General features: G+C 39.0%; 1 long non-coding RNA gene across 1 annotated transcript in view; it reads left to right on the top strand.

Annotated features, from left to right (window-relative positions):
* LOC144228038 (uncharacterized) overlaps positions 1-4,390 on the top strand; it is a 16,130-nt gene extending 11,740 nt beyond the window's left edge. Inside the window, exon 4 of the long non-coding RNA XR_013334110.1 lies at positions 4,306-4,390. This is a non-coding gene — a long non-coding RNA (uncharacterized LOC144228038). The remainder of the gene's footprint in view (positions 1-4,305) is intronic.
* The last annotated feature ends 6,360 nt before the right edge of the window (positions 4,391-10,750 follow it).

Consider the following 10,750-nt stretch of genomic DNA (forward strand, 5'->3'; position numbering starts at 1 on the left):
AGTCTCCTTTTTCGCGCTCTTTTCTTTCCGGAGAGAATAAGCGACGACCCAGCCGAGATTGGCAGCATTGAGCATCTTCCTAACCCAAGTCTGTCTTCCTTCCATTTATCAACCCACCTTTCTAATTAGACTAATTAGGAGCGCTCTGGGGTGTCGCTAGGCCCAGGGACTGAAACGCTTAGAGGTTATGAAAAGAACCCTGAATGGCCATGCTGGGGGCCAGGCGGGAGCCTCTGCGACCCATTCAGCACAGAGTAACAGTGGCTACATTTATCCCCGGCCATTGAAAAGAGGCTCGATTAAAACGTTTGGGAACTAATGCCACCCTGCATCCCCTCTCTAATTAGAGAAGCCCGGGGTGATGGCGAGAACGCCCGGGACCCCGCAGACTCAAGTCCCGCACGCCACTGCTTTCCGCCCTTTCAGCGCAGCCCATTTCCTTCCCGGAGACAAAAGTCCGCCACCTCCCCACCTGTTGCCGGGGCTGCGTTCCCACCCGTCCCCAGTGCCGTCGCGCGCGTCCCACGCTGAAGGCTCGGCCGACTGCGCTAGAATGCGCAGCACGACGGAGAAAAGTTGGGGGCAGTCAAGTGGAAAGAGGCTCCTACTTCCCTCCCCCACGGCTTGAAAAGCACCCCTGGGCTTTCGGCATGCTCCGTATTTTCCTCCTCATCTGTCTCTCCTTATTTTCTCACATTGCCTGTGAATAGCTTGGTCTTAACGTCTCCCCACCCTGTTTTTAAACACGAAGTTTCCGAGTCGCGCATCTGGGAACGGCGGTCTCAGCTGCCCTCCCGATCCGCTATGCTGGCCGCACACTTTACTGTAGGAGTTCTTCACTTGCATAAATGATTTGCACTTGTTTGTCACCAGTCTTTTTTTTTTTTTTACAGAAATATATAGTGAGCACCTAGTATGTGCCTAGAGAGATTCTTACCCTACTTTTCAGCCTTCTTTCTGCCCTCTTAGCCCATCCCCAAATATGCTTTAAGAAGTTAAGCCTGACTTGGTTCAACTCCTTAAGCAAGCAGTTGATTCTGTCCCTTTGGTTTATATGGAAATTTTTTTCTTTACTTTTTTTCCCAATGGAGTCAGACACAAGAAACTAGGGAAACAAGAGAAATGAGAAATAGAAGGTATATTGCAACTACAGGTTGTATGTATGTGTGTGAGGTTGTTTGTACATTTTGTTGGTTACGGGGTAACAAAAATGTGATATTTTAACAAAAATTTGAGATACATCCTACCCTAGAATAAAGGTGACCAAGACAGTTAGTTTTCCTTACTCCCTCCCCTCCTTTCTCCCCCTTCTCTCCTTTTCTTTCTCCTTTTCTTATCCTTCCTTCCTTCCTTCTCTCCCTCCCTCCCTCCCTCTCTCCCTCCTTTCCTGTCTTCTTTTCTTCCTTCCTCAGTTTCACTCTTTCTTTCTTTTGCTCCCTAATCCTCGTTTTTGGAAAAGAGCCAGATGTACAAAGAAATATCATCAGGTCACTGTTCTTGATCTTGTTAATTTAGAAAATGGAACCTCAGCTAAAGATGCTATTAACTAAATGCCAACCCACAGCATGCAAAATTCCTTGGATCCAAACTTCAAAAAGAGGAATGAAAGATGTCTTGTGAGTGAAAGGAATCATGGAATTTTTAAGGGCCTAAATGGATCTTAATAGAGTTTTATTGCTTCCACACCCTGCTTCACAATATTTTAATTTAACAGTTACAATATGCATGACTTAGCAACATAAATCTAACGAATCAAGAAGCTGGGAGAGGCAGAAAAGAAGAAAGAGAAGACAAACATGGTTCATGAGCATTGAGGAAAATTATAACTTACAAAATTAAAAAATTTTGGAACCTTTGAAATGAAAAATCAAAATCGATTCCGTGATTTTTATCATCAAACCTCTTATTTTTTTCATTTCAGTTGCTGATTTCTGTTTTAATTAAAGAATTATGTAGTCAAGTGCTGAAATCCGAAGCATTCAACTCGGTGAAGTTTGTGTGTGTACACATGTGCCTGGGCATGCGTGTGCACACACACACATGCACACACAACACCTGTGTAACCACTACTTAGATCAAGTTACGGAACACTTTTACTGTCCCAGAAAACTCCTCCATGCTTGTTTCCAGTCAATACTACCCTACCCCCAACCACTATTCTCATTTCTATCACCATAGTTTTAAATGTTCTTGAACTTCGTATCAGTGAGTCATACAGTGTATATGTAGTCTTTGTTTGGCTTCTTTTACTCATTAGTAAGTTTTTGAGGTTCATCTGTTCAAACTTTTATTTATAAGGCAATATAAAAGGTAAGCCAATTTGTATAGGTCAAGAAGGGTAGGCAGACTAGAAAGTTTTGCCCTACTCTGAAATTAAAACCAAACAAAATTAAATTAAAAACAAACACTCCTTCTCCCCCAAAACTCCCCCAAAACACATTATTATCAACCAGCAGAGGTAATTCTATGATTACAAGTAAGTAAATAAATATGATGAAGTGTTTTAACTGTAGTAACCTTTAGGTACATCATTTTCAATGTGCAGTTGTGGGAGAGCAGAAGCCATATGCCGCTTTTGTAATTGGATTCTATTTCCTACTTGCTATTTTAGCCCCTAATACTAGTAGTAAGTACTTTGGGCCTCTTCACAAAGAATGGCGTGAACTTGAGGGGAAAAGTGAATTACATCTAGTTTGTTCTACCTTAGACATGCAAGTACTTAATGAAATAGCCTGTCAAGTGCACTTTGAATTCTGTTTGAAGTAAAGTGTTCATTTTGCAACTAAGCGAGCAGTCTATACTTTTTTTTCTTTTAATGGATCATTATACAGGGCAGTTCACATTGACCAGAAAAAAGCTGTTCTCTGGAAATGAAGGAAGCACAGCAAACTTGCAGAATTACGGTTGTCTTGCTCTCTCCCGGCACCCCCAGCCTTCCAGCCACAAAAGCTTCTCAGGAATTCAACCAGAGACAACCAGTGCTCTCCTCCCCCCTCTCCCCGCCCCGACCCCTGTAAAAACAAGACAGTGCAGCTAGTAGGACTTTTTTTCACAGGAAAGACAGCATTTTTGGGTGTGGGTATGTTTGTGTCCTGGGAGAAATTATGAGACCAAGTCCAAGTGACTGAAGTGAGGTTTCGATTGCTTATTACTGGACATAGGCAAATTTGAAGTAGAGAAAACATATTTTTATGATCTTAAATCTAAAAATAAAAATAAATATACAATGAATCTAGAAATGCATACTCGGGAAGACATTTTGAGGACAAAAGTCACCCCAACTGAATTATCATAGTACCAGTCATATAAACTGAACCAGTAATTTCTGAAAATAAGAAGAGAACTACTGAGGCACCTGGGTGGCTCAGCTGGTTGAGCATCTGACTTCGGCTCAGGTCATGATCTCGTGGTCCATGGTTTCCGAGTCCACGGCTCAGAGCCTGGAGCCTGCTTCAGATTCTGTCTTCCTCTCTCTGCCTCTCCCCCGCTCATGCTCTGTCTCTCATAAATAAATAAATATTAAAAATGGTTTTTAATAAAAAAAAGAGACCCACACACTTAAAGTAAAAAATAGCAATAATATCAATTGCTGGTGAAGATGCAGAGAACTAGGCTCTCTCATACATTACTGCTATGAATGTACCATGGTACAGTTACTCTGGAAAATAGTCTATCAGTTACGAACTAAATATATATTTACCATACAGCCTAGCACACACACTCAAGGCCATTATCCCAGAGAAATGAAAACTTATGTTCACAGAAATACTTTAAGAATGTCCATAGCAGCTTTATTTGTTATACCAAAAAAAGAAAAAAAAAAGAAAGGAGACAATCTACATTTCCTTCAATGGGTGAAACTCTGGGATGTTCATACAATGAAGAATATTCAGCATCAGAGAGGAATGAACTATTGATGCATGCAACAAACTGGATTTCAAAGGCATTGTGCCTAGTGAAAAAGTCAAAGTCAAAAGGTTACTATATGAAAAAGTCAAAGTCAAAAGGTTACCATATGATATTATTTGTATAACATTATTGAAATGACAAAACGGTAGAGAGGGAAACAGATTGGTGGTTGCCTGGGACAGGAAAATTAGGGAAGGGTCCATAGGTAAAAGGGGGCCAGAGGGGGTTCTTTTGCAGTGATTGATGGAAGAGTTCCGTATCCTGATTATTGTGGTGGTTACATGAATAAAATTGCATAGAACTACACACACATGCGAACATCATAAGACTAAGTCTTTTTATAATATATAACCTACTTACCAGCATTATACAACGTCACTTTCCTTGTTTTGATAGAGTACTGCAGTTACATCAAATATCACCATTGGAGGAAGTGGAGTGAAGAGGATAAGGAACTTCATGTGCTATTTTTGCAACTCCTTGTGAGCCTATTTTTTTTTTTAATAAAAAGTTGAAAAAAATCAGTACAAAATAAGTAATAGTATTTCATTAATAGAATTCTCTGGTGTGACAAGGGCTTCCATTGTTTGATTTCTCACAATTAATTATGGCAATGAATTTGGCCCTGTCCTTCCAACAGGTATTTTATATGTGATGTTTAAAAGACTGATGATTTTGAATTGTGTTTTCTATTGATAGGCCCAATGATGAAAACTAAAGGAACAGAAAAAGTTTTGCCCAAGGGGCACCTGGATGGCTCAGTTGGTTGAGTGTCCAGCTCTTGACTTTGGCTCAGGTCATGATCCCAGGGTTGTGGGGTAGAGCCCCACTAAGAGCTCCAGGATGAGTGTGTGGAGTCTGCTTAAGATTCTTTCTTTCTCTCTCTCTCTCCCCCTCTCCCTCCCCCACTTGCATGCTCTCTCTCTCTCTCTCTCTAAAATAAAATTTAAAAGTTTTTTGCCCATTTGTTAGATAAACTTCAGTCTTGGAGGGCGGGTTTGATTTTTTCAAATAGCCACAAGTCACTGACAGTCAAATATGGTGAATAAAACATGACCAAGTTGGGTCAGATATTTTTTTGTCAAAAGAATAAAATGTCCTTGAAGATTTACCATCTTGTATAATCTAGTTACAAAGGAGATTTCTTGAAATGTTCTTGGGAATGATAGCATCATTGGTATCTGTACAGCCTCCCAGAGTGATTGCTTAGAAGGAAACGCTCATTTGCATACATGAGTTCTCTTGAAGGCTTAAAAAGTTCACCTCATTTCTAGAGTCGGGCTTTAAGGATGGTTCTTGGAAATGTGTGCCTTATTTTGGAAATGGTATGTTAAACAAAGTTTTGAGTGTTTAAAGAGTAGCACTTATTAATGTCTTTCTAAGCCAAGCAGTACCCATTACCTGACCTGTTTTGTAATTCTGAGTTATTGCAAGTGAAATGTTTGTTAACTCTAGACATAGCTGCAACTCTCTAACCACCCCCTACCAAAGTGTAAGGGTTATTCAACCAATACCATTGGTAGTTCAGTTAAAAATCTTCATTGACAATGAGTGTGTTCAGCAGTCACATAATACAGCACAGTCTTAATGCAGATCCTGGTCAGGAGGTGTGGCCTGCCTGTCTTTAAGTGGACCATGACATAAAAGCAATCTAAATTCCTACTGTAAGCAGATCAAATCATGAGTGATTGGGTTTCAGACAAGCTTTGGGATCTGATGCCAATGTTTTAACCATGGTACTCATTCTTTTTCTTCAATGCTTTACTACTTTATTATTTTATTTCCACTAGGAATTGTGGAGTTCTAAATATTATTAGTGGTTTACCACTTTTACACACATGTATCCTATTATTTTTGGAGATCTGTATGTGGAGAGAGACTGGCTTCTTTTACTCATCCATTCATCTACCTGCTCACATAGATGGGCCTCTCTCTTTATAAATAAGCCAGAAGTGACCACACAGAATTGAAGAGAGCTGAGCAGAGACACTAGATCATGGGTGTCTGACAAAAATCTGGGTGTATTGTAAAAAAATTTTCTAGTAATATTAAATTTTTGTTCATTTTTTTTATTTGCCTGCAAATGGTTTGCAAATTAATCTTAAAGCAAATTAAAATATGTTGATTTGCTTAATTTGAACAGAAATTCTTTTTTTTAAGTTCATTTATTTTGAGAGAGAGCATGCCAGTGGAGAAGGGGCAGAGAGTGGGGGACAGAGGATCTGAAGTGGGCTGCTCACTGTCAGCACAGAGCCCGATGTGGGGTTGGAACCCATGAACCGTGAGATCATGACCTGAGCCGAAGCTGGCTACCTAACCAGACTGAGCCACCCAGGCGCCCCTGAACAGACATTCTTGAAAAAATTATAGACATTTTTATTTAAAAAATTCAACAAAATACACAAAAAAATTAATAACAAACCAAAACTATTTCCTATGAAATGCCTTTAAAGTATCAAAACTTGGGAATTTGTTACCAGATACTTGGGCCTCTATTGCAATACAGGCATAAAATGGCATAAGAGTTGAAGAAAATACAAATAAAGATCACATTAAAATATGATATTGTAACTGAAACAAATGATCAAGGGAAACCAAAGATCTACACTTGTTCATTCATTCATTTATTTATCCTGCATTTGGTGGGCACCTACTGTGTCCTGGTCATGGTGCGATGGGCTATGGATACAAAGAAGAATAATATATCTGGGTAGAGGAGTGGAAAAAGATATGTATATTAATTAAAATATTACATGATATGCTTTAATAGAAGTGTGAACTGATTAGTCGTAGACCACAGAGGAAGAAATATCTGGAAGGGTCATGGAAACCTCTGCAGAGGAAGTAATGCTTGACATCAACCTTAAAGAAGGAAGAAAAATTATATATTCATGGGAATAGAATGTATTAAAAATAGCAGCATGAAAGGGCAGAATGTTTTCAGTGAGCAGGTAAATCAGTATGGGAACCTCATCACAAGGAGTCAACCAAATGCATATAAAGTAATCAACAGACACTCCTAGTCTGATCACCAAATGTGAGGTTTCTTTGGCTGTGCCTAGTACCATTTTGGATGTAAAGAGGAAGGAAAAGGTGGACTAAGCGTCCTTTCAGTTGAGGTATGTGGTTAGCTGTTGGAGGATGTTACAGCGTATTTCTATTATATTGACTCCAAAATGGAAAAGTTCTGTGGGATATGTAACTTTCTGAATGGTGAAGGGAGAAGAATGGTGATTTTAGAGACAGGTCAGACATCTGTAGACTGTTTTTAATTTCCGTCCTGATAATAGTGGAAGGGGAAAAAGAGGTAGAAGGCAAGACTGCTCGCTGGGGCCAGTTGGGAAAAGTAAAGAAGATAGTGAGCGAGGCACAGGGAGAACAAATTCTAGTGGTGTGCTGGGGTGCCACGTACAGCCATTGGATCAGGCCTTCCGTTACTTAAGTGATAACCAACATTTGCTCCATGCTGTAGAACTAAATTCTCAACTCCTGCTACACAAATCCACTTAAAAGCCTCAACCTTTACTTTTGTTAAGATCAGCATCATTGTATAATCAGCTTCCATTCTTGACTACTTTACTTCCATCTACTCCATTTTCCTATTAATCCAGGCTTAACATTTTCAGAATCATCTTTTTTTCCTTTATCACCTTAATTTTCCCACCCAGTCATTCACCACACTTGATCAATCCTTCCTTTGCAAAGACTTGCCTTTTTTCTCTTCTCCACTCCCACTGTTATAATCAGAGATCAGGTCCCTCTTGCCCTGTGTCCGTACCACTGAAATACTTTTTCCACTCTAGCCTCCTTATTGCCCGTATCTCCATAGCCCAATATACATTGTGGATGAACTTTTCAAAGACCTCTCAATCATGTCACATTGCTGCTCAAGAACTGGAAGTGGTTCTTTATTGGTTACACGATGGAGTAGTAAGTTTGCCTTTTGTTCAAGACCTTTCACACCTCGACCAAACTCACTGTCCCAGCAGACGCTGTAATTTTCCTGCTTTTTGCACTATTGATAATATTATTCTCCATAGCAGTAATATCTTTTTCTTCTCTCCATAGTCTCTATCATATGACCCCACTGAGATGTTTCTCTTCTCCCTGAATATGAATACTACATGAATACTATTACTACGTAGTTAATCCATATGGTACACACTGTGCTGAGCGCTTTGCTAAATATGTTATGGAACTCTTCTCACTTGATTCACACAAACATCCTAGAGAAGGACATCCTTGTTTTTCACAGAGGAAAACTAAAGTATGGAAAGGTTAAGCAATTTGTCACTGTCCTATATCTTAAGTAGATGAGCTAGGATAAAGTGCTGATTCTACAATTTGGGCTCCATTTCTCTTCCTTGCTCCCAGTGAAGGACTTCTCTCTCTAAACTTGAAGAATTTGTTATTAGTACTACTTAATTGCATTAATTCCATAGGAGTTTTTATAAAGTGTCCAGTATTAAGTATCCACTGTGTTTTAAGTTGTTTAAAAGTACGGCCGTGCCTTGTAATTCTTCGTTTTCCTGTAATGCCTTGCACATAATTAGCATTCAATAAATATTTTTTGACTTATGAAAACACTTTCCAATCTACCAGATGAATAATATAGGTAAAATAATTTGGAGTTGGTTGGCAAAACAGTAAAAGTAAGAGACTGCTCTAACCATAAAATGTAGCTTAATGGATCTACACTGTTTAACTATAGTGGAAGAGTTATAATAACCTATACTCCCAGATACCTGACATTTGTACTGCTATGCTGGATGCCTATTGATTAGTCTGACCAAAAGTCATAGGCAAGTGTAGATATATCTATAGTCTCCATTTATTTGACATGAGGGAAGACCTTATTTTAATTGCTGGCACATGATTTTTGTAAGGCCTTTCCATTCAAACTGACTATACTTTTCTTCACACTTAAATTTATTTGCTTCCCAGAAGTTGATTTCTATTAAGTAAGCAAAAATTATACCCATACATTTACAAATTAATAATTGAAAACTAATTAATATAAATATTTGGGGGCATTATAATACTTTAAAGTTCTCTATAAAGGAGGGAATTGATACCATGAGATCTTTTTTTCTTTTTAAAGAATATTACACAACTGGACTAGAAGATTTGCCATATTGTATTTTCTTTGGTCACTTTGGCATGTGTGTATGTGTGTTTGTTTACTGATACAACTAACTTAGAGTAAGTCAATAGGAGGATTGGAATAGCTGGCATTTTGTTCCTTTCTTCAGCATATGGCCATAGGGTTGCCAAAGTAGGGCCATGCTCTTCAAAATTAGAGTATATACAGGATGGGTAAACTCTGTTAGTTATATCCATAGAAATCTGGGAAAGAAGTGTCAAGTACAAAACATTATTATACAACACTGGAGCTCAATTCCCATATTCACCACCCATGTACCAAGAGGGTGGTTGAGGACTTAGACATTACTGCATGGAGGTATCATTAGATACATTATTACTTGACTATATGGAACAGGACACTATCACCAGTACAATTACATAGGGATGTTGAATTAACTATTCACATTAATAAATTTAATACTTCATATAAACAATCAGAATGATTCTTTGGGAGAATCTCCCCTACAAAGATATTAAGAATCTACTCATTCTGTGCATTAACAGTTGATTAGTACGTTGTTGGCTATATTGTGTGCTCTACTGTCTACTTCCTGAAAATGCCCAGCATGTCTGAGGGCACAGCTCTGGATTCTCTAAAATTTATGGAAAGTCTAAGATGTACAACACATTATGTTAGGCACTAAGGAGAAGCAAGGGAAGTGAAGGTAGGATAATATTTATTATATACCTGCTATGTACCAGGAAATTTTTTGTATCATCTCACTTTTAATTTATGTATTAAATCAAGGAGATGGGAGTTTGGCCTCTTCATTAAGAAATAAAGGCTCTGAGAGGTTAAGTAACTTGCATAAGGTCACACAGGCAGTGAGTAGCAGAGCTTAGATCTGAATCCAGATCTTCCAGGCCCATAGTCTATATTCTTTCTGTAATGCATGGAGGCCTCCTAAAGATGATGAGTTTGAGGGGATGTTAAAGAAACCAAACGGACATGACTGGGGAAGAGTGGAGTTTGGCCACAGCAGTCCATAGCTATGATGCTCACTCACCTCAGAGATTGAGCACTACAGGGAATGCCCAAAATATAGAATTAGCCTTCTTAGCCGCCTCACACTTTAGGAGCACACCTGTGGCCATGAAAACATTTTTCTTTTTCAGAGCAGTTACGGAGTTTAAGAAGAACTCACTTAGAGAATCAACACATTTGAAAAATCTGGTGTCGAAACAACCAAATGAGGGGTTATTGTTTGTTTGTTTTTGTGCATTAAGCTTTCATGAACAAAGCTTCTGTTTTGAAGCTTTGTTCAAGTGAGCCAGTTCCCTGTGGTTCCTAAACCTACAAAGTATTAGTCTGTGGGGTTAGGTGCGCGAGGTGCAAAACATTGAAACACTGAAATCCACGATAAAGAAAAACCAAAAGAACACTTCTGGCTAAGCCATGTGAGGCACATTGTAAGATGTCTCCTGGTTTATGTTGCAAATCACCATCATTACAAAACCATCAGCCACCACTGACAGTGCTGACAATGTGGGCAGACCTTCGCACCACTGAGATCTAGGTCTTACAAGAGACAATTTGGGAGATCCAAGTGAGCTCTGCTTCCTTTGTTTTAAAGGCAGTGCTTTTCAGACTTCAGCATGCCCAGAATCCCCTAGAATCAACCAGATGGTTTGACACAGTAGTACTGAATCAGGCCTAAGAATTTGTTTTTTTTTTTTAAATGTTTTATTTATTTCT

The sequence above is a fragment of the Crocuta crocuta genome, unplaced genomic scaffold, assembly GCF_008692635.1.
Source record: "Crocuta crocuta isolate KB4526 unplaced genomic scaffold, BGI_CrCroc_1.0 scaffold162, whole genome shotgun sequence".
NCBI lineage: Eukaryota > Metazoa > Chordata > Mammalia > Carnivora > Hyaenidae > Crocuta > Crocuta crocuta.